This window comes from Chrysemys picta, chromosome 2 (genome assembly GCF_011386835.1).
Source record: "Chrysemys picta bellii isolate R12L10 chromosome 2, ASM1138683v2, whole genome shotgun sequence".
Lineage (NCBI taxonomy): Eukaryota > Metazoa > Chordata > Testudines > Emydidae > Chrysemys > Chrysemys picta.
The window spans coordinates 134,174,968-134,199,325 of NC_088792.1; the positions used below are offsets into that span (position 1 = coordinate 134,174,968).

At 41.4% G+C, this 24,358-nt stretch overlaps 1 protein-coding gene across 6 annotated transcripts in view; it reads right to left on the minus strand.

The window, feature by feature from the left end:
• CTNND2 (catenin delta 2) overlaps positions 1 to 24,358 on the minus strand; it is a 1,171,885-nt gene that overhangs the window by 709,663 nt on the left and 437,864 nt on the right. For 2 of the 6 annotated variants that reach the window (XM_065584231.1, XM_065584228.1), the window contains exon 1: positions 21,209 to 21,585. The exons of 2 other annotated variants lie outside the window; for them this stretch is intronic. The gene's annotated coding sequence lies outside the window, so the exon portion shown is untranslated. Of the gene's footprint in view, positions 1 to 18,435; positions 18,529 to 21,208; positions 21,586 to 24,358 lie in introns of those variants that run through there. 2 more of the 6 variants (XM_065584229.1, XM_065584230.1) reach the window with 2 other exon arrangements.

The following is a 24,358-nucleotide window of genomic DNA, read 5'->3' on the forward strand; positions in this document are numbered from 1 at the left end:
GTAAACTCTTCCAGTGTTTAACTACCTTTCCTTTTGGAAGATTCTCCTCATGTCGAACCTAAATCTCCCTTGTTGCAATTTAATCCCATTACTTCTTGTCCTCTTCTCAGTGGTTAAGGAGAACAATTTATCACCCTCTTCTTTATAACAACCATTAACACACTTGAAGATTTTTATCATGTCCCCCTCAGTCTTCTCTTCTCCAGACTAAAAAAAACCCCAGTTTTTTCAATCTTTCCTTGTAGATCATGCTTTCTAGATCTTTAATAATTTTTATTGCTCTTCTCTGGACTTTCTCCAATTCGTTCACATTTTCCCCTAGCATGGTGCCCAGAACTGGACACAGTACTCCAGTTGAGGCCTCATCAGCATGGAGTAGAGAGAAAGAATTACTGCTTATGTCTTGCTTATAACACTCCAGCTAATACATCCCAGAATGATGTTCACTTATTTTGCAACAGTATTACATTGTGAACTCATATTTAGTTTGTGATCCATTATAACCCCAGATTCTTTTCTGCAGTACTGCTTCCTAGGCAGTCATTTCCCATTTTGTATTTGTCAATTGATTACTTCTTCCTAAATGTAGTATTTTACATTTGTCCTTCTTAAATTTCATCCTATTTAATTCAGACCATTTTTCTAATGTGTCAAGATCATTTTGAATTATAATCCTGTCCTCCAAAAAGCTTGCAACCCCTCCCAGCTTGGTATCATCCGCAAACTTTGCAAGTATATTCTCTATGCCATCACCCAAATCATTTATGCAGATGTAAACAGAGTCTGAATGAGCTCTCTCCTAACATCTAGTGATGAGCTGTGGATGAGGACTTCAGGAGCTGATCTCATTTGCATGGGCACACCCACGCTGCCTAGGTGCTCAGCATGATGCGATTGCTTGCCCAAATGATCACTTTTAGATGGTGTTGGACCCCAGTCTCCTTACTATTGGGGCAGAAGTAATAAAGCGTTGTTATCCTTGTTGTGTGAATCAAGGGCAGCAGGACTGAGCTTGGCATACCCTGATTGAGGGTCTCACCCTCAACTAAATGGCACGCCCTAGGCAGGGGACATGGGTTCCAAAGACCAGCCAGCCCTGCCCCCACAGCTCCTTGCCCCTACCCTAGCAGGGGTCCCTGCAGCTGCTTATCCACAGCAAGCAGCAGGGGGCTGATGGACCCTTCAGCTGCCATAGGGGGTGGGAGACTCCAGCTACTCAGCTACAGCGGGTAGACTCACTGCAGCTGCCCAGCCACAGCACCCTGCAGTTCCCACCTGCCCCAGGGACAAGGGGACCCCACAGCAGCCCAGCCCTGCAGGCAGGGTGATCCTTTAGCTCCCATAAGCCATAGGGGTGGGGGACTCGGGAGCCCAAGCAGCAGTGGTGCTGAACCTGCCTACCCCTCTTGTCAGGGATATTTTTAGTAAAAGTCAGGGACAGGTCATGGGCTTCCGTGAGTTTTTGTTTATTGCCTATGACCTGTCCCTGACTTTTACTAAAAATATCCATGATAAAACTTAGCCTTATTATCTTCTAGGTACTTACAATTTGATTGTTTAATTATTTGCTCCATTATCTTTCCAAAAAGCAACAGAGGGTCCAGGTACCAAACTTAAGGTGACTGGTCTCTAATTCCCTGGGTTGTTCTTCCCCCCCCCCCTTTTATAGATAGATACTATATTTGCCCTTTTCCAGTTGTCTGGGATCTCTCCTGTCCTCCATGAGTTCTCAAAGATAATTGCTAATGGGTCAGAGATCTCTTCAGCCAGTCCCTTAAGTATTTTAGAATGTATTTTGTCAGGCCCTGCCAACTTGAAGACATGTAACTTGTCTAAATAATTCTTAACTTGGCCTCTCTGTATTTTAATCTCAGATTCTATTCCACTGACTATGCTATGTTAATTGTTCAATCACTGCTAACCTTTTTGGTGAAAACTGAAACAAAAATGGCATTTAACACTGTGGACACTGTTGAGTTTTCTGTTATTATCTTTCCCTCCTCAGTGCCTAATGGACCTACCCTGTCCATGGTCTTCCTCTTGATTATAATATATTTGTAGAATGTTTTCTTGTTACCCTTTATGTCTACCTAGTTTAATCTTGTTTTGTGCCATGGCATTTCTATTTTTCCCCCTCCAGGCTTGTGTTGGTGTTTTTTATATTAATCCTTTGTAATTTGACCTAGTTTCCACTTTTTGTAGGACTCTCTTTTGAGTTTCAGGTTGTTGAAGATCTGGTTAAGCCAGAGAGGTCTCTTACCATACTGTCTATCTTTCCTATGCATTGGGATAGTTCTCTTGTGCCCTTAATAATATCTCATTAAAATGGCCAACTCTCCTGAACTCTCTTTTCCCTTAGACTTGTTTCCTACAGGATCTTACCTACTAATTCTCTGAGTGTGCTAAAGGCTGCTTGAAGTTAATTGTCTTTATTCTTCTGTTTTCCCTCCTACCGATCCAATCATGAACTCTCAAAATTTCATAAGCACTTTCATGCAAGCTGCCTTTTACCTTAAAATTCCCATCCAGTTCCTCCCTATTTGTCAAAAATCAAGTCTAGAACAGCCTTTCCTCTAGTCACTTTCTCCACCTTCTGAAACAAAAAGTTGTCTCAAATACATTCCAAGAACTTGTTGGATAGTCTGTGCTTTGCTGTATTATTTTCACAAAAGATATCTGGTTAACTAGACATCTAATCTCCCATAACCCCCAAGTTCTGTGCTTTGGATGATTTTGTTGAAGCTTTTTTAAAAAAACAACAACAACAAACTATTAATCTATTCTATTAATCTTACTGAATGAGGGAGGCAACCTAGTAACAGAGGATGTGGAAAAAGCTAATGTACTCAATGATTTTTTTGCCTCTGTCTTCACGAACAAGGTCAGCTCCCAGACTGCTGCACTGGGCAGCACAGTATGGGGAGAAGGTGACCAGCCCTCTGTGGAGAAAGAAGTGGTTCGGGACTATTTAGAAAAACGGGACGAGCACAAGTCCATGGGGCCAGATGCGCTGCATCCGAGGGTGCTAAAGGAGTTGGCGGATGTGATTGCAGAGCCATTGGCCATTATCTTTGAAAACTCATGGCGATCGGGGGAGGTCCCGGATGACTGAAAAAAGGCTAATGTAGTGCCCATCTTTAAAAAAGGGAAGGAGGAGGATCCGGGGAACTACAGGCCATTCAGCCTCACCTCAGCCCCTGGAAAAATCATGGAGCAGGTCCTCAAGGAATCAATTCTGAAGCACTTAGAGGAGAGGAAAGTGATCAGGAACAGTCAGCATGGATTCACCAAGGGCAAGTTATGCCTGACTAACCTAATTGCCTTCTATGAGGAGATAACTGACACTGTGGATGAGGGGAAAGCAGTGGATGTGTTATTCCTTGACTTTAGCAAAGCTTTTAATACAGTCTCCCACAGTATTCTTGCCACCAAGTTAAAGAAGTATGGGCTGGATGAATGGACTATAAGGTTGATAGAAAGCTGGCTAGATCATCGGGCAGTGATCAATGGCTTCATGTCTAGTTGGCAGCTGGTTTCAAGTGGAGAGCTCCAGTGGTCGGTCCTGGGGCCGGTTTTGTTCAATATCTTCATTAATGATCTGGAGAATGGCATGGACTGTACTCTCAGCAAGTTTGCAGATGACACTAAACTGGGAGGAGTGATTGATAGACTGGAGGGTAGGGATAGGATACAGAGGGACCTAGACAAATTAGAGGATTGGGCCAAAAGAAACCTGATGAGGTTCAACAAGGACAAGTGCAGAGTCCTGCACTTAGGATGGAAGAATCCCATGCACTGTTACAGACTAGGGACCGGATGGCTAGGAAGCAGTTCTGCAGAAAATAAATAAATACATAGAGATATCCCATCTCCTAGAGCTGGAAGGGATCTTGAAAGGTCATCGAGTCCAGCCCCCTGCCTTCACTAGCAGGACCAAGTACTGATTTTGCCCCAGATCCCCAAGTAGCCCCCTCAAGGATTGAACTCACAACCCTGGGTTTAGCAGGCCAATGCTCAAACCACTGAGTTATCCCTCCCCCCTAAGGACCTAGGGATTACAGTGGATGAAAGGCTGGATATGAGTCAACAGTGTGCCCTTGTTGCCAAGAAGGCTAATGGCATCTTGGGTTGTATAAGTAGGGGCATTGAGAGCAGATCGAGGAACGTGATCATTCCCCTCTATTCAACATTGGTGAGGCCTCACCTGGAGTACTGTGTCCAGTTTTGGGCCCCACACTACAAGAAGGATGTGGAAATAGTGGAAAGAGTCCAGCGGAGGGCAACAAAAATGATTAGGGGGCTGGAGCACATGACTTATGAGGGGAGGCTGAGGGAACTGGAATTGTTTAGTCTGCAGAAGAGAAGAATGAGGGGGGATTTGATAGCTGCTTTCAACTACCTGAAAAGGGGTTCCAAAGAGGATGGATCTAGACTGTTCTCAGTGCTACCTGATGACAGAACAAGGAGTAAGGGTCTCAAGTTGCAGTAGGGGAGGTTTAGGTTGGATATTAGGAAAAATGTTTTCACTAGGAGTGTGGTGAAGCACTGGAATGTGTTACCTAGGGAGGTGGTGGAATCTCCTTCCTTAGAGGTTTAAGGTCAGGCTTGACAAAGTCCTGGTTGGGATGATTTAGTTGGGAGTTGGTCCTGCTTTGAGCAGGGGGTTGGACTAGATGACCTCCTGAGGTCCCTTCCAACCCTGATATTCTATTATTCTTCCTGGTAAGGTGGTCTGTATTAGACCTCTACCATGATATCATCCTTTTTTTTTAACCCCTTTTATCCTTACCCAGAGACCTTCAACAGGTCTGTCTCCCACTTCTATCTCAACCTCAGTGGAAGTACATATATCTTTGATACACAAGATCTATATACCATCTCCCTTTTCCTTTGCCTGTCCTTCTGAATAAGCCATACTCTTCTATGCCAATATTCCAATATGTGAATTATCCCAAGTTTCTGTGATGTCAGTTATGTCATAATTGTGATTATTAGCATGTCTAGTTCTTCCTGTTTATTCCCCATACTTCTTGCATTAATATACAGACATCTAAGATGTTAAAGAGATTTCTCCTCTTTATTCTCTTGTGTCTCCTCTCTCCCTGCTATGATTGCCCACGTTTTGCCCAGATTCTGACCCTTTACCCAAGTATCCATGTTTTGGACTTACTTGTGGGCTTTTGTCTCCTGCCCCCTGTAGAACCTAGTTTAAACCCTGCCTCACTATGTTACCAGTTTATATCCAAGATACTATTCCCCTTCCTTGATAGGGGGATCCTACCTCTTTTCAGAACAGTATTCCATGGTTTAGGAAGGCAAAGCCTTCTCGGGCCCCTACCATTGACCAGCAGGATCAAAGAGAACACCACCTGCACCCCCAGCTCCTTCACTCTCACTCCTAGAGCCCTGTAGTCACTTCTGATATATTCAGGGTCATACATTGCAGTATCATTAGCGCCCACATGGATGAGCACCATGGGGTGGTAGTCAGAGGCTGGATGACCCTCGCCGCTCCTTCCATAATGTCTTGGAAGGACATCTCCCAGGATGCTATATCAGGCTGGCAAATGGATGCTTCCATCTTCCTTAGAAGGGAGTCACCGACCACCACCACCCTTCATATCCTCTTTGAAGTGGTGGCCGTGATCCTCCTACCCTTGTGGGCACATGGCTTCTTCTCCTCCTCCTTTGGGGGAGATTCCTCATCACTTGTTGCCAGGACAGCACACTGTGGTGTTTTTTTTTTTTTTTGTCTCTGTGGATGGTGGGTTGGGAACAGGGTTGGAGCAATGCCTGCTGCCTGAAGTAACCAGCAGCCAGCTTTCTCCCTGCAAAGGAGCCATTTCCTCCTTCCCTGGTGGTAGTACTGCAGTCCTCTCCAGTTGGAATGCCTCCTCAACCATGGTGGTCTCCATATGCATATTTTCAATGAATTCCTCATGGGCACAGATGCTCCACTGCCTACTCACCTCCTCCTGTAGCTCTCGCCGCCCTGCTTCCTGCGATGTTCGACCAGTAGTCACCTCTTACACTGGATGGTCTCCCCATCCCAGCTTTCTATGATAGGGAAATGCAGGCCACAGTATCTCCAAATCCACACCAGAACCTGGGTAGAGGCATCCATGGTCAGGTTCTCTGTCTGGACACAGGTGCAGGTGGAGGAGCCTGGAGCTGTGTTGGCATGGATGATGCAGCCTTTTTGAACCAGATTAAAATCAGCATTTCTCCCTCCTACAAACGCCCCTGTTTGCTGCCCCCGTTCCCTAACTCTCCTTGGTCACTAAGCATCTGACTGTTAAGCCCTTCTCTCTTAGGTCAGCCCTGCCCCTCATTAACACACAGGGGAAGGGTGATCACAAGGATGATCAAGGATCAAAGGACAAGAGGCCAGAGCCTTGCTAGCGCACACTCAGCTAGCAGCTGAGCAGAACATAAATTTACACTACAAGCCAACTCCTTGCTTGCATTTCAGCTCAGGTGACACAGTAATGTAATAAGTTATGTGTATCATTGCTGCTCTGTTGCATTTTTATCATGTGTACACTGGTCAGCCCCGATGTGTCATGTGACAACATGTATATAGACCGGGGTGGGCAAACTTTTTGGCCCGAGGGCCACATTGGGGTGCAAAACTGTATGGAGGGCTGGGTAGGGAAGGTTGTGCCCCCTCAAACAGCCTGGCTCCTGCTCCCATCTGCCCCCTCCCACTTCCCGTCCCCTGACTGCTGCCTCCCAGGACCCCTGCCCCCTAACTGCTCCCCCTGGGATCCCACCCCCTATCCTATCCCTCCTGCTCCATCCCTGAACTGCCCCAACCACCCCTATCCACACCCCCTGACAGGCCCCCCCGGGACTCCCATGCCCTATTCAACCCCCCCTTTCCCTGTCTCCTGACCACCACCCCCCAGAACCTGTGCCCCCATCCAAGTGCACCCTGTCTCCAGACTGCCCCCCAGAACCCCCTACCCCTTATCCAACTCCCCCTGCTGCCACCCCCTTACCCAGGGTTACCATATCTAATAAAAAACAAAAAAGGACCCTCCACAGGCCCTGGCCCCGCCCATTTACCCACCCCAGCCCCACCCCAACTCCGTCCCTTTCCCCGCCCTAACTCCGCACCCTCCTCCCTCCCACTCCCAGCCACATGGAAAGGGCTGCCCGAGCACTACCGGCTTCATGGTTTGCCGGGCAGCCCCCAGACCCTGCGCCCCCGGCCGGCGCTTCCCCAGCGCAGCTGGAGCCCGGGAGGGGAAGCGCCCGGGAGGGGAAGCGCCCGGGAGGGGGCGCAGGGTCTGGAGGCTGCCAAGCAAACCGTGAAGCCGGTAACGCTTGGGCTTCGGGCAGCCCCCTTGCCTCTGGACCCTGCGCCCCCAGCTGGGCACTTCCCCTCCCGGGCTCCGGCGGTGCAGGGTCCGGAGGCATGGGGGCTGCCCGAAGCCGGTAGCGCTCGGGCAGCTCGGCTCTTAAACAGAACTGAAGAGTCAGGGGAGGAGCAGAGCCGCCATTTTCCCGGACATGTTCGGCTTTTTGGCAATTCCCCCCCGGACAGGGGTTTGAGTGCTGAAAAGCCGGACATGTCCGGGGGAAAAAAAAAAAAAAGAGGATGTATGGTAACCCTACCTTACCATATCGCTCAGAGCAGCAGGAGCTCACAGCCCTGCTGCCCAGACACAACCAGCCGCACTGCCCGCGCGGCAGCATGGCTCTGGGGGAGGGGAGACAGTAGGGGAGGAGCCGGGGGCTAGCCTCCCTGGCCAGGAGCTCAAGGGCCAGGCAGGATGGTCTCACAGGCTGGATGTGGCCCACGAGCCGTAGTTTGCCCACCTCTAATATATGCAATAGTGGGAATGAAGTAGTTAACATTTATTTTTATTTTTCATAGATAAAGAATATTGCACAACAACAACAAAAACATACTATGTCCTAAGACTGAATCTCTTGGGCCTATTTCTTAAAATGATCATCACCAAGGGCTTTGCCCTGGAGATGGAGTAAAAAGTGTCATGCCTGAAAAGGCAAGTTCTCACCAATGAAGGGAGGAATTTACCACTGAAAAATAACTGGTCTCTAAGGGTATGCAGCAAAGGCAGGGATGGGGGGAGGAATAGCTCAGTGGTTTGAGCATTAGCTTGCTAAACCCAAGGTTGTGAGTTCAATCCTTGAAGGGGCCACTTAGGGATCTTAAACAAAACCAGTACTTAGTTCTGCTAGTGAAAGCAGGGGGCTGGATTCAACCTTTCAGGATCCCTTCCAGCTCTATGAGATAGGTATATCTCCATATATTTGAAGATGCAGACCTTCTGTTAGCTAGACAGCACAGAACTTAGGTGAAACTAAGTCAGGAGTGGCTATATTGTGGTTTGCATAGCTCTGAAATTTGACTTGTGCCTGTCCAATTCCTATTATTGACAGAGGATGACAAAAGCTAATCAAGAGCAGATTTTTATTTGTAGTAAACTCAGAAATTTTCTATTTTGCTCCCAATGAAAATAAAAGTACAAGCAAGCCAATACAGTTACTGGCCCTTACTTATTTCTATAAACTTATTTTGTGTGTTTAATTGGCCTAAAGAATGCCTGTTAGCAGAGCAGCTAGACACTTACAAAGTTTTAAAAAAAAATAAATAAAACTGCTCACCAAGGGTAACACTAAATAATTACTGCTCCTGCCACCACAAGAAATATCAGCAGTCAGTGTCAAGGATTAAAAAAAGAAAAAGAAACTACCAAAAGCTAAACCAAACACACGCACTTTGCAACTTGCCTGAAACGTGTGAAAAGTAGATGCTGGAATACCACCAAGAGGAGCTGTTTCCTCTTCTAGAGAATCCCTTTCCGGAGAAAGGTCTGCTAATGGGCCTGGTGTAACAAAATGACTAAGCAAGTGACTTCCAGCCAATTTTAATTGTTGTGACTTGACAGGGTGAGTAGTGACCTCACAGCTAAGTGCATTCCATTCAAGGGTTTAAAAATCGTTGCCCACATCTGGAATTTGCATCAAAAAGTTAACAGGAAGCACGTCCAGAAACTTCAGCACAGCTGATATCAAAGTAGTCTCTCTCAAAAGATGCTGGAGCTTCTGAGCTATATTCTAAAGTAGTCTTAAATACAGTGCACTTCTGCTGTGCATTAACATAGAATGTATCCATTTATCTGCACTGGGCTATCTTTCACCTAATCTACAAGGTAGAACCCATTCTACTTCTATGGAACCCAAGTAAAGTATGTACTAAACACAGTTAAATGTGCAAATCCTCTTGGAGATTTCCACTGGGTTTCAATACAAAATATGTGAAGATTTTGCAGCACTCGCATCCTTCTTCTTTCAGAGTCTCAGACTCTTCAGACAGTTTCAGCCTAAACTCACTTTCCTTCCGCTACCCAGTAAAATTAGAAAGCCCCTTCTGAAATAGAAGGACCCACTTCTGATCAGTTAGTTGTCTAACTGGAAAATGGATCTACAGCATTTTCCCCCAAGAACCTGCATCTTATTTACCTCAGATAACCTGTGAGGTCATCTTTTTTAGTTCTAGCTAGAAGTCCATGGGTCAAATTCATACACCATTGACTTACATGGATTTAAATCAGAGATTAATTTGATCCTTGTGACATCCCCCAAGGTACAATCTGAACTGTTGAACTGCTGTGTCCCTTTAACTTTAAGTCACCACAGGGTGACTTTTACACTGCACTGCTAGTGACAAGCAGCCTCTCCAGATCTGCTCACACACCACCACTAGCATGTAAAGTCTCTCCTAGCAAAGTTACAAGAATGTTCTCCCAGCCACTTGTGAACTACATACAGGGTAACATCTGTAAATCCCCCAGTCCTAGCCTTGCACCCCAGAAATGTGTGTCTTACACTGCGGAGGACCTGGACAAACAGTGTAAGCTCATTAGAAGTCTGTCATTCCACCAAAGGGCATGTTTATGCACCAGCTTTTATTAACCTGAGTAGAGATTCCCCAAACAAACATTGATTTAGATAAAACAAGTATATTAACTAGAGAAAGATAGATTAAGTTATTATGAAGTGATAAAGGCATAAAAAAGTCAGAATTGGTTACCAAACAAATAAAAGATGAAAACTGCAATCTAATTCCTGAGCTTTACCAAGCTAAATAAGACTTGAAAGCAAAAAGGTGCCTCTCATCCCAAAACTTTCAGCAGTCCATGCTAACTGGAAAGCCTTGCAGTTAAGACCACTCCCCCCTGTTCAATTATGGTTTTGTCTTTAAAACAATCTTGCTGCCGTGAGTAGAGATGGGGTAGGAAATGTTTCTTGAGGCATCCCCCCCCCCTTTAATAGTCTAACTCTTTGTCCTGGAAAAGACTTTGCTGGGTCATAGGGGTCAAGCAGTTCCATGGTGTACGTGAGCTGCCATCCATCTTTCAGGTGAATTGCGAATTTCTTGTTTACAGCTCCCCTGGTGGTGAATCCCCAATTTAGCAGTTAACAGTTTCTCAACACCTGTGCTCAGTCCTTTTCTCTGTTTTTGAGGAGCTAATGTGTTGGCATTCCCCAGAACCGTAACATTACACAGTAAAATCTCATTGTTTCACATGTAGTTTTGTTACACACATCATAACAGTACAATTATGTTCAGCAGATTATGAGTTTTCAAATGATACCTCACGAGGCATACTGTGTACAAAGTATATCATAGCCATATAAAAGTGATGAACATGGGGATACAGGATGTTATAGACCTATAACTGATATCACTCAAATTTACTGTAATTTCTTGGATTGACATTTACTAGTTTTTATTGTCAATATATACCAGTCAGAAGAAATTTATGTTGTGCTGCACAGATTATTTTATTATAGTTTGTCATGTAACTTTTTTAGCAATTTCAGAGATACAGGAAAAAACACTTGCTTGTTAGGAATGTTGTTCTGTACAGTGACATTATTCAAAGACACGCAAGTTGTGTAATGAAGGTCAAGGTGAATGTTAGATAAGCATAACATTTTTATAAGCATTCAAGTTAACATTACTATCTAAGTTCAGAGTTAATTTCAACATAATTGTTTCCAGTATGAATGTTTGTGAGCATGTACATGACCGCAAATGAGTGGGAAATTCATATCTGTCAAGACGCCAAATTTAAGATATTATATTAAAATAGCACACCAATAATTTATGGTGAAATATCTATATCTTGTCATGTAACACACAGAACATGTACAGCTGTTCCAACGTTGAAGACACAAAGCTAAAAAATAAAAAGAATTACTGCAACCATGCAACAAATTTGAAAATAGCTTCTGAAAAATTCATGTTTTTTCAGTATATCAATAAAACATATCACAGAATAATAGGGTTAGAAGGGACTACAAGTGTCATCTATCTATAGATTATATATAGATTCTCTCTATATACATATATATATATATATATATATATATATATACACACACACACACACACACACACATACAGAGAGAGAGACCGACCTATCTCAGAGAGCTGAAAGGGACCCTGAAAGACCAAGCAAGACCAAGTACTGATTTTGCCCTAGATCCCTAAGTGGCCCCCTCAAGAATTGAACTCATAACCCATGACTTGCATGCAATGCCTCTGTTAATGCAACCTAAAATTGCATTTGCTTTCTTTGCAACAGCATCGCATTGCTGACTCATGTTGAGGCTGTGATCCACCACAACTCCCAGATCCTTCTCAGCAGTGCTGTTGCCAAGCCAGTTACCTCCCATTCTGTATTTGTGCATTTGGTTTTTCTTCCCTAAGTGTAGCACCTTACATTTGTCTTTGTTGAATTTCTTTGTTATCTATAGCCCAGTTCTCCAATTTATCGAGATACCTCTGAATTTTAGCTCTATTCTCCAAAGTGTTGGCAACCTCCCAGCTTTCTGTCATCTGCATTTTTGATCAGTATGCGCTCTATTCCTACATCAAGGTAATTAATTATGATGTTAAACAAAGCCAGAACCAGAACAAATCTCTGTGGAACCCCACTCAAAACTCCCACCAAACTGACATCATTCCATTAATACAGTAAAAGCCCCCACAACTCCTTTTTGGGTCAGGACCTCTACAATTACAACACTGTGAAATTTCAGATTTAAATGGCTGAAATCATGAAATATACAATTTTTAAAATCCAATGTACATGAAACTAACCAAAATGAACCGTGAATTTGGTAGGGCCCTACTAACTGGTCTTTCCATGGGAACTTGCCAACTATTTTGCTGAATCAGTTGAAATCTGATTTTATGAAGTCCAGTGTCCTTGTTTTGCTGTTCTCATGTCCTGCTTCCCACGAGATCTTGAATTCTATCATAGATATATGTGGAAATGGGAAATTGGAGAGATGTTCTGATTTGCCTCTAAAAGTAGACATGAGGAAGTATCAAACACTAAACTCCTATGAGGAAAAGTGAAGGGGAAATCTGTATTCCATTATCTTGTTGGTGTAGATAATTCCCAAACTCTGCAACTAAAATTTCATTTCATTTAATATTTCAGTGATGAATACACAGCATCTCTCACAGTAGCTCTATTAATTCTGATTAACATTAGCAGTGTTGCTGCACCAGAGCATAACGGCTTAAAATGAATTGAAGCAGAAGAAATTCATGAAGAAGGAAAGTATGATTAATGTAGAGGTTACTCAATAAATAATCATGCGCAGTATTAGTCTCGTTATATGAACAATTATATTCAAATGAAACCACTATATTTTTTAAAATGGCATTCATATGTTTATTCAGTGAATAATGTAGAGAACAACCTATTCATCTAGTGCTAGAACAATCAGATCATTGTAGAAACAATTAATTTTGTGCATCTCCGTGTGTGTTAAAATAAATGTTGGGGGACAACTTATCAACTCCAACATCTAATGCTCTACAATATATTTTAGCACATCTTTCCAATGTGATGTCAAATATCATGACTGTTTAAGAAGAAACAAATTTGACCAGGTTGCTATAGAATCAGTTAAATGTTTTAGTATTTATTTATGAAAGCCCAAGGGCTTGACTAGTTTATCTGAAAAAAACAAACATTTTTTTTCTTTTAATCAGATCAGCCTGATTTGAATGATTTTGAGTGCAATATATGTAGCTATAACTAGTAGTGTTTCACTTCCTCTGTAGGACATGGCAGTACTTGGTTTACTTTTTACAAAATTTGCAATGATTTAAAACAGTTGAATGATTTTGTTTTGGATGGAAACAGTCTCCTTTCAGAGCAGCAACAAAAAGTATCCCTGTTTCAGCAGATGCCTAATAAAGCCTGTGAATTCTTGAAACTCAAATAGACTCTTTCTGCAGTTGTGGATGTATGGATGAACCAGAATATAAATCAAGATGAAATTATTCATCAGATTCTCAAATGGCATGAATCAGCACAGCTCCACTGAGCTCAGTAGAACTACACCAATTTTCACCATTTGAGGATCTGTCCCTAGATTTTATTGCATCTCCTACACTGAATTGGAAAACAAAGAGAACAACAACAACATCAGAACCAACTCACCCAAGAGAGCCTTTTTGGCTGAGCAGCCACAAATTCTCTCTAGTGGCCATGGAATTCCATAGTAGTTCTATCAGTCTTGCCCTCCCCACCTGATGGCCTGGGGACTGAGCTCATGGGAGCAATGCTGGTGGACTTGGAAGGCAAGTTCTTCTCTGTAGGGCTGAATGTCAGTCAGATGGGAAATTATTTTAAAAGGATCATGACCCAAAGTCACTAAGCTCTCCTCAGCTGATGGTTTTGAATGTCAGAGACAGAGATAAAAGAGACCGTGCCAACGAAAGATTGACATTTGGATGGTTAGACAGTGCTCACTGGGGGAAAAAAGAAAACTCCACAGCTACAGCCAAGCCACATAGAGGACAATTTTCTCCCAATGAGAACACTGACTATCATGGAGAAGCAAGGTTATGTAAACATACACTTTCGTCAGGTAACTTTGGTTGTTCAGTTCTGTAGCTTGCCCATTGAAAGGGAGGTCCAAAGCCAGTCCATGCGCACCAGCGGGGAGGCAAAAAAAATTAACTCCCCCACCTCACTAGCTGCAGAATCGGGAGTTATTTAGCAAAGTAGTCATGAAGGAAGGGAAATAATTCACCAAAGATCTTGAGAGAGCTCTCCATCTAAGAGAATTTAACTATCTCCTGTAGAGCTATAGTTTTAGAGACTTTGTTTTTAAATCATGTACAGTGGGCAGACTTTCCTATTATCTGTTTGCCATAGGGCCAATTATGATGTCTTCAGCAGCTTGTATAAGCTGGAAGATGAAGGTCATGGAGGGTTCATGCTGGATTGAGGCTATTACTACGGCGATGCATAAAAAAAATAATGAGAAAGAAAGCAGTATGTAATGTAATCGCTTCATTTTTAGGTCGTTATACAGTTTTGCAGATATTACTAAAAAACAGTTGTTCTGATATCCATTACCCATGTGTAAAATTTTCAAACAAGCACCTTTGTGCTTTCTTCCATGCTGCACTCATGCTTGGGAGATACTCCCCATAAACATTCACAAAGCTACCTCATTATCACCTTCAAATCCTTCCTCAAAACTCTCTTTTGCCATGACATCTACAAAAAAAACTGACAACAGGTATCCTTTTGTCCAGAGCATACTCCCTACCATGTTGACCAGTACTGTCTTATTATTTCTTTGTACACCATCTGTCTATATCCATACATTGCCTCTTGTCTTTATACTTAGATTGTGAGCTTCTTGGGGCAGGAGCTGTCTTTTTGCTCTGTTTCTGTACAGAGCCTGGCACAATGGGGTCCTGGTTCATTGCTAGGGCTCCTAAACACGATGGTAATACAAATAAATCATCATCAATGATGGGTCAACCTCAACATAATCAGACTTCACTTACTGAGTTGTCTGAGTGACTTCCCTCTCATCTTTGCTTTGGGTATGATTCGTCCTTATGAAAGAGATGGCAACACTCACAGGGGATGCCTTTCCTGCCACTAGCTCAAGACAAAATTATTTGGGTGAGGCTTTGGGCCTTTCTCCCTGTCAGTAGCAGCAGGCTATGTGAGCCTCTTCATAGTCAGAAAAGAGCAGCCCATAACCCCCAGGCTAAAACCTCTCTCTCTTCTCAGCAGAATTAGTTATAAACTCCAGCAACCCCTCCCCCCACCCCTTTGCACTTTCATATGCTCTAGCACACAACAAAAGCTGGGGAGTATCACTTTATAGGAGGTACAAGGAGACCAGAAGCCTGAAGTTTCACAAGAACTAGGTCAGTGGGGTAGATCAATATGAGAAGACACTGGCAGGAGCTGTGAGGACAAGAAAGGGCTACTTTAACTGAATAGCCTGCTTGTATGGAGGGTGCAAGGAGTAGTTAAACAAGTTGAGGAATCAGGATGTGTGGATTATACCCTTGTTCTGTATTTACTCACTTTGTGATCTAGAGTAACAACCTTGCTGTACCTCAACATCCTCATTTGCAAATGGACATAATACTACAGACCTGCTTGGTTAAAGTATAGCTACTCTGCATGCTAGATTATGTTGTGTACCACTTGCTCGTCTCAGCTATTGCTGCTGCCTGTTGAACAAGATATGGGTGTGTATTGGAACAAACAGCAGTGTGCAAATACCAAAGCAGACATATTCCATGTCCTAGACAGCAAACTCATACCCCAGAAATTCTGCATCTAGCATTTACTCCAACTCCAGATTGGAACTGCCCTTTTGCAGTACTTGTGTGGTCTGACAAGGAGGGTTGTAATCAATATGCATTTATTGATTCCACAAACACAACATTTCCCACAGAACCCACTGCTTGCTCCAGAATTTTACATCAGAATCTAAGCTTTCATTTCAACAAATGCTTCTGTCCCTCATAACTCCAAAGAAAACCTTCCAAATGCAAGCCAAGTGAACAGGAATGCAGTGATATCTGCCAGAGTCAGAGATAACAAGAAACAATAGCCCAAACTACCTGATGCCTCTAAAAGGGCTGTTAACATTTAAATTGTTATTTGATTACATGGTAATCAATTTCTCTGCTGATCAGTTTAGCAGACACATCCAATTAATATGCTTATCCCCCAATTTCAAAAGATTTTACATATCTTCCCAGCTGCCAAAGGCCCCAGTTGTCAAAATCTTCATGCCTCCTTCAATAAATTCTACAATTTTCAACACAAAATGTTGTGGCACACTTAAAATAGAATTAAACAACAGGGCTAATGTACTAATGTATAATTCATTTTCTTATCTGAGTCAATAAAGGCTTCAAATTTTTACTATGCCACCAAAATTTCAATGTGCTGCAGAATTATCCCACCAAGTGGGTGTGATGCCAGTTAGGTCATAATTGTGATTATTCATTAGTATATGTAGTTGTTCCTGTTTATTCCCCATACTTCTTGCATTAGCATGCCGACATCTAAGATGGGGATATAGAGGAGAAATCTATTTAACTGGTCTCTCCTTTGTCCCTGCCATGATTGCCATAGCTCCAGTGACTCCAACAGGGCTATGATGATTTACACTAGTTGAGGATCTGGCCCTAAGACTTGACAGTGAGGTACATACATTACAAAATTTTGAACCATGTCAGAATAGTCTCACAGAACTAACTATACTCCCAAAGTCCTGCTTCTTCAGGCTCAAAATAAAGTCTACAATGGATTCTCCTCTTTGACTCTTCACGATCAGGTATCCAGCACAAGGAAGGAAATGGCCATAAGACATCACAGAACCTTCCCAACATGCCCACGCTCCTCAAATATTTAAAATGCAACATTGCACAAGCTCAATCACTCATCTCATGTGGTGTTCCATCTCTGCAAAAGCAAACAACTGTGCACTTTACCTACCAGCCCCAAATCTGGTAACGACTATTACTTCAAAATGTGCCACGCACTGGAGTGGAGTAAGTTTCCTCATATCTGAATGGTCATCCATGATCTCTCCTATATCCAGATACACACTTGCATATCTAGATGTTTTAAAATCCAGCATGCAAGTCAGGGCTTACTACTGTTGAGAGAGGTTCTGAACAGTAGTAAGTCCAAAATATTTCTCAATGTGTAGGGTTATTATTAATTACTTTATATATTGTGCTGAGGGCTGTACAAACACCTGATAAATTCCCTGCCCTGCATAATTTACAATCTAATAAAGATCTTACAGTCTAAGGTTAGGTCTACACTTTTGGCAGCATGCAAAGTACAGGCATTAGACATGTACCTGCCCTAGTGAAAGTGAAAGGCAGGCAGTATCCACGCTTGTCACTGTGGTGTGTAGCTACACGCTGCAGTGAAAGGAGAGTCCAGCAGCAGAAAAAGGCCACAGCAGCTCCCCTTTGCCACAGCTTCACTGAGCGAAGAAAGGCTCTGGCAGCGGCAAGGCAGTGGGGAAAGGCTCTGGCATAGAGAAGGCCACAGGAAACTACACTACTCAAAATAGTGGTGTAGACGTGGAAGGCACTGCTCAGGCATGCAGAGAGCAGCATAGGGTTTATACCCTGGGTGTCCAAGTGTGTAGGGCACTCTACTGTACTCTAGTCACCTAAGCATTGTCTCGCCATCTACATTGCTATTTACACCTGTGCTAGGTGGGCATGCAGTCTTTGTATTCTGTACACCATTGTAAGTGTAGATGTAGCCGGGCCAATTTTGAATGTGGTTCAGTCACATTGCATCTCACAATCAGGTACTCAAAGAGTCTGCAAATAGAGGGAATGGGTTTCTCAGAAAAATAAGAGCAGAATACAAATAAATCCTGTAATTTCTATTTATGATTATTTAATTGAAAGAAAGCTTAAGTTACTGCATCCCTACTGCAATATTAACATAAACATGAACAACTGAGGCACATAGGGCAAACTCCCAGTCCCACTGAAGTCAATGTGTGTATGTCTACACTGCAATGATAAACCAGTTGCACCATGTCTAAGAGCCTGGGTCAGCTGACTTGGGCTGTGGGGCTAAAAATAGCAGTGCAGATATTCAGGCTGAGACTGGAGCTCAGGCTCTGAGACCCTTCCCCCTTTAGGAGTCTCTGAGCCCAGGCTCCAAGCTAAGCTTGAATGTCTACACTGCAATTTTACAGCCCCACAGAATGAGTCCTGTGAGCCCCAATCAGCTGACCTAAGCCAGCCATGGCTGTGCCACAGGTCTTTTATTATTGGTGTGACAAAGTTCCTCAGGTCCTGCACTTATTGGCAGATTTTCTTGCCACAGAGATTCACCATGTGGGTTGGGGAATAGCCCAGAGACCCTCCCCTCTGGAAGAGCCCACAGTCCAGGTCAATTGGGAGGTTTGGGGGGAACCTGGGCCCACCCTCTACTCCAGGTTCCAGCCCAGGGCCCTGTGGACTGCAGCTGTCTATAGTGCCTCCTATAACAGCTGCATGACAGCTACAACTCCCTGGGCTACTTCCCCATGGCCTCCTCCAAACACCTTCCTTATTCTCACCACAGGACCTTCCTTCTGGTGTCTGATAACGCTTGTGCTCCTCAGTCCTCCAGCAGCACACTCTCAGCTCCTTGCGCCTCCTAGCTCCTCACACTCCCACCACAAACTGAACTGAGCTCCTTTTTTTAAAACCCAGGTGTCCTGATTAGCCTGCCTTAATTGATTCTAGCATCTTCTTCCTAATTGGCTCCCGGTGTCCTAATTAGCCTGCCTGCCTTAACTGGTTCTAGCAGGTTCCTGATTACTCTAGTGCAGCCCCTGCTCTGGTCACTCAGGGAACAGAAAACTACTCATCCAGTGACCAGTATATTTGCCCTCTACCAGACTCCTGTACCCCACTGGTCTGGGTCTGTCACACAGTGTAGACATATACCCTGTGAGTTTTGCTATCAACTTCAAAGGGACCAAGATTTGTCCCATAATACACTACCTGTGTACACATATAAAGATCTGAATTCATACCTGGTGCAACTCCCTGGAAATCAGTGAAGTAACACGAGGAATAAATTTGGTCCATTATCTGTGTGTAGCTGTTTGAATAAATACAGATATGCATTCAAGAACCATGAAGCACCTCTACTCATCAATGCATTTAAAACATATCAACAACTTTCAGCCTCTTGAAGTATTTATTTTCCAGTTTCATTAGGATTGCACACAGTCTCTGGCACAGGACCACATGAGTGACCTTACTTCATTGAACAATTTTTTTCTCTCGTGAGTCACAAAATCAGAAATGTAAAACAAGTTTAACTATTGAAATCACTTCAAGTTTTGTTTTGTCATAGTGTATTTCACAAGTCTTCTCAAAAACTGCCTATTGTTCTTCAGAAAACTAACAAATGTTTTTTTTTAATTACAATTTGTGACTTTCATTTCAGAAATCACCATTAATAAATTATGCTTCATTTATGAATTTAATGAAATAATCCTTCGTGACAGGCATATTACAAATATTACAAATTTACATTCTACAACATATAATCTAAAGTATACACTCAGCAAATGACTGATAACTGATGTATATCATATAAGGAGTTAACTATTCTCATTAAAATTAGGCTAATGTCTTCTTTGTGGGTACAATAAAACTGATTAGTATATCTAAAAGAATATTTTAGCAAGGTTTGGATTGACTGGGGTAATGCTTTTTAAAACACAGGACCCAATAAAGCATTTAATTATGACAATTAAGCTCTTCTCAGATAAAAAGATTTTCCAATCATAATACGATTAATACAAGTTTATGTACTTTTAAGAGCTAGAAAATCTGAATTAAGATATCTTTCATACCACATACTCTGGAATACATTTTTTAAAACACTTAGCATAGGATTAAAGCAACTAAACTATACTGATCTAGGGAATATTTTGTCTTTGAGTTTAGCCAACAAATAACCATACATTTAACAGTTATTTCTATATCAAAAGATGATGCCCTTAAAGATGATATGTTTTATTTGCTTTAGACATTGTTGTAGAGTATACACTTATTAATGTAATCTGACAAAGACATTCCACTTACAAATACTATTAATTCTGTGGTAATTCAATCCTGCACTGTATTCAGTCAGAAGTAATTTGACAGCAATTCATTGCAAGACACATCAAATTGTACCTTATCTTTTTGTTACATAAATCCCCCTAACTGTAGACAGTTTATCACATTTATTCTAATTACTTTTTAGAAATTTCATTTTAATTCATCCATCAATGATATGCCATTAAATAACGTTACCTTCAAAAAAGTACAGTAATCAGTTTCAGAATAAAACTTGAAAGGCTGGTATGATTTTTAGACATACTGAGCTGCTGGGATCAATTCATTTATTTAATTTGCTGAACAGTCACTCATATTCTCCTATGACTTCTGCCAGTAGCAGAGAAATCCATGAGGTCATAATCATGCATTATTGTCACTAATCTTCTAAAAGTGATTTCAAATCAGTTAAATCATTTGAGTAAAAATGTACCTGCAAAGCTAATAGCTTTTAGGCTTTGCTTAATTATATAAAGTTCACATGTCATTCTCATCTGTATAATTTAGAAACAGGGAAACATATAAATTACTATGGTACACTGCAAAGCATTCATTCACTGAGAACTAAGGTTATCCAGGGTAAAAGTGCAAAGCAACAGGTGCATAGCTCAAAATATCCAATTACGAAAAGACATTTTGCACTGGAAAGATCATTCAGTTAATTTTTCTGATCTCTCTGGGGAGTTATTGATTTCCTTAGGACCTAGCTTTAGACTGACTGAAACAAACAAAACCACAAACATCAAATAAACTGTTATTGTTTGAGTTAGGATAAGAAAATATTCTAGGAACTAAGACACCGTTACTAAAAAGTAACATTACTTACTTGTCTTTATCCAATGTAAAGTGTTCAGGGTTTCTATTTTTTATTTTTATTTCTAAAATTACAGTAAGTATTTGAAAAAACAATGAGGTAATCACCAGCTAGTTAAACAATATTCCAACTGTGATGGACTTAGCTAGGTAGAAGCGTTATTCATTCTTAACAAACATTCTTGAATTATTACGATTTTCAAACATTGTATTGTAGTGAATCACAAAAAATGTATATAACTAGATTAAAGCTATTCACAACTGTCTCTTAGATTTTAAGGCCAGAAGGGACCATCATGATCATCTAATCTGTTCTCCTGCATATAGTATTGTCCTTTAGCAATCTAACTTTCAGGAAAATAGTTTTCTAAACTTTAACCACAATTTTACAAAACAACTTATTTAGTTTTAACTTTTTACCTTCGTTGTACACTTTGTAAATTAACGCTCCTTAATCACTTCCAAAAAAAGCAGTCTAGGAAAACAAGACTAATCAACAAAGCTGAAGAGGAAGAGTTTTCCCTCCTTTCCAAAGCAGTAGTTCAGGCAGTTCTAGTCAATTTCCCCCCCTTTATCACTTGAAAAAAAACAAAACAAAAAAAACTTAAAAGATTTTAAATGGAGAATGCCGTTGACCATCCTGAACACTCAGAAAACAAAAAACAGCACTGCCTTCTTTTGGTTTCAGCATTCTAGCATTTACAGTAAAATAAGACACAAAATGATATTCATTAGAGCTACCACAAGCCCAGTGGTTGCAGTCTTAAAACAGAAAAGAAAAGAGTTCAGTCAGGCACAAAGGTCGCCATGGCAACAGTGAATTTAGACCCCCATTGGCATTATTTATGCAACATTTCATCACAAAAGGACCCTCCCACTAGCCTAGCTGGCATATTCTACAGTTTTCCAATCTCTCTTCCTTTTTCCTTTAATTCGTATCTGGCCCTTAAGCTATTTGTATCTCAACATAAATATCCCCCAGTATCGTAAAATAAATTCAACCTGTCTTTCAGCTTTGTTGTGCTATATTTCAGAGACAGCAAGTGCATTTTAAATCCTGTAGAGTTTACATTTAAAAACCTTTCTACTTTGATATCAAAGATCCATAGTTTGCCAACAAAAATAAATTTTGACTCTGTTTAGATACAGTTTTCTGCTTTTATTTCATTAAATTCTTCCTAAATATGTGCCTAGAAATTGAAACCTTGCAGAAAAACATTTTAGAAAAAGCATTATTGGCAAAAGTGCAAAGCAGATGCCACGTTATTAAACTGCTGGCCTGTGCCCATTTCCCAATGATAATTTTTCATCTGTGTTTGCAGTATAGAAATCTAATTTAACATTTATGTATTTTTATTTTGCTTTTTGCAGCCATGATAAGGGCCATATATTTGATTTATGTTCACATTGTAGTGGAAGTTAACCAGAAAATGAAAATGCATAATAAAACACATTTCTATGCTATCATAACACAAATAAGTCTTTTTGTGAATTTATCATCATTTCCTTTTTTACCTTAATATATAGTTTTACTATATAACCTTAATAGACTGTTTAAAATAAAAATTATTATAATTTGCTCTGACAAACTTAGATAGAGGTACTTATAAATGTAAAAAGTGAGGGTAAGAGATAAAAGTAGATTAAGGGTTAAGGCCTTCTTTCCTTCTGTATTTAAAACTCCAGGGTCTCAATTTTTGCAAATGTTTATGTACCCAAGTAACTTTATGCATGTGAGTAGTTCCATTAACTCAATGAAATTACTTATATGACTCCCCAATAAGAAAAATATATCAATGATGGATGATAACTTCATATCAAATCATTCTAGCCATGGATATTCCTGTAAATAGTTTACTTAATGTATTTTTCTGTGCTGAAAACTTTTAGATACACATGTAGTTCCACTAAAATCAATAAGAGTAATATGTAAACAATATTTTTTGCATAAATAAAGGATTGATTCTACAAATTCTAATTACTCAACAAGTATATAATCTGAATATTCAGAGAAAAATACTTTTTGGCTACTTTTTTAATAAATGCAAAACGCTTTTTTGGAAATCTCTCTCTTTACCTTTCCCTCCCCAAAGAATGAGGGAGATACACCTCTACCCCGATATAACGTGACCCGATATAACACGGGTTCACATATAGCGCAGTAACCCAGGGGCTCTGGCAGTGGGGCTTGGGCGGTGCGTTAAAGGGCCCGGGGCTCCGGCTGCTGTGGGGAGCCCCAGGCCCTTTAAATCACTGTCGGAGCCCTGCCGCAGCTACCCCGGGGCTGCAGCAAAGGGACTCGGCCGGCGATTTAAAGGGCCAGTTATCTCATCATAGAAGGCAATTAGGTTAGTCAGGCATGACTTGCTCTTGGTCAGTCCATGCTGACTGTTCCTGATCACTTTCCTCTCCTCTAAGTGCTTCAGAATTGATTTCTTGAGGACCTGCTCAGGGACTGAGGTGAGGCTGACTGGCCTGTAGTTCCCTGGACCCTCCTCCTTCCCTCTTTTAAAGATGGGCACTACATTAGCCTTTTTCCAGTCATCCGGGACCTCCCCCGATCGCCATGAGTTTTCAAAGATAATGTCCAATGGCCATCAGTGATGATGGTAGGTTCAAGGTTAATTAGTATTATAATAGATTATAAAAGGAGTAGTTTTGTTAAAACTGGGGGAGCTCCAATTAATATCAAAGGGATACGTTAGGTTCCAAGATTATAAGGCTGCACTTCACTCTGTTGTCAATTGACTGATTGCCCATGGATAATCTATTTAATTTTTGAGGGTAAATATAATTGTAGTACAGACGCTCCCCAACTTACGCAAGCATTCTGTTCCGGAACGCCTTGCGTAACTCGAATTTTGCGTAAGTCAGAAACGTATCTCCGACTATTACGCCAAAAATAAATAAATAAATACATAAAAAATAAAAAACAACAAAAAACCACTCTTATTTCTAACTTATGGATCTTTTTCCATAAACTTAGATTTGCGTATGTCGGGGAGCATCTGTATTGTGTGAGCAGTAACTGGATGCCTGTTTCCTTAACTGCTCATTTTTCTTTTGAATAACGTTTGGTTTTATCATTCAACATGTTACCTAGTGATCCTCTAGTAAATAAATTTTCTGTAACTGACCAAGAAACTTGAACCTGAAAACTAATTTGGGTTTTATTGCACCTTTATCTTTAACAACTTAATATTAATTGGGAATATTTCAACATAAAATTAACAAAAGATTACAGGTGGCTAGCCCATGCCTCCCTTCCCACTGCCGAGCCTATTGTGGCTACACTACTATTTTAAATATGCTAGCTCAATGAGAGCTAACATGAGTATGTCTACACAAACTGGGAATCACACCCCTAACTTCATCATGTAAATTTAGCCATAAAGTGGGCCAGCTCTTTAGCCGGTATAAATCAGTGCAGATCCATTGATTTCATGGATCTGTCCCAAATAGATGTATGTATTAGAATATGATTTTATCATTATTATGAAAGCTAGGGATGGGCAGTCTCTTATTTGTTTTATAAACCAAAATAAAATAAAATTATTATGTCCATTTTAA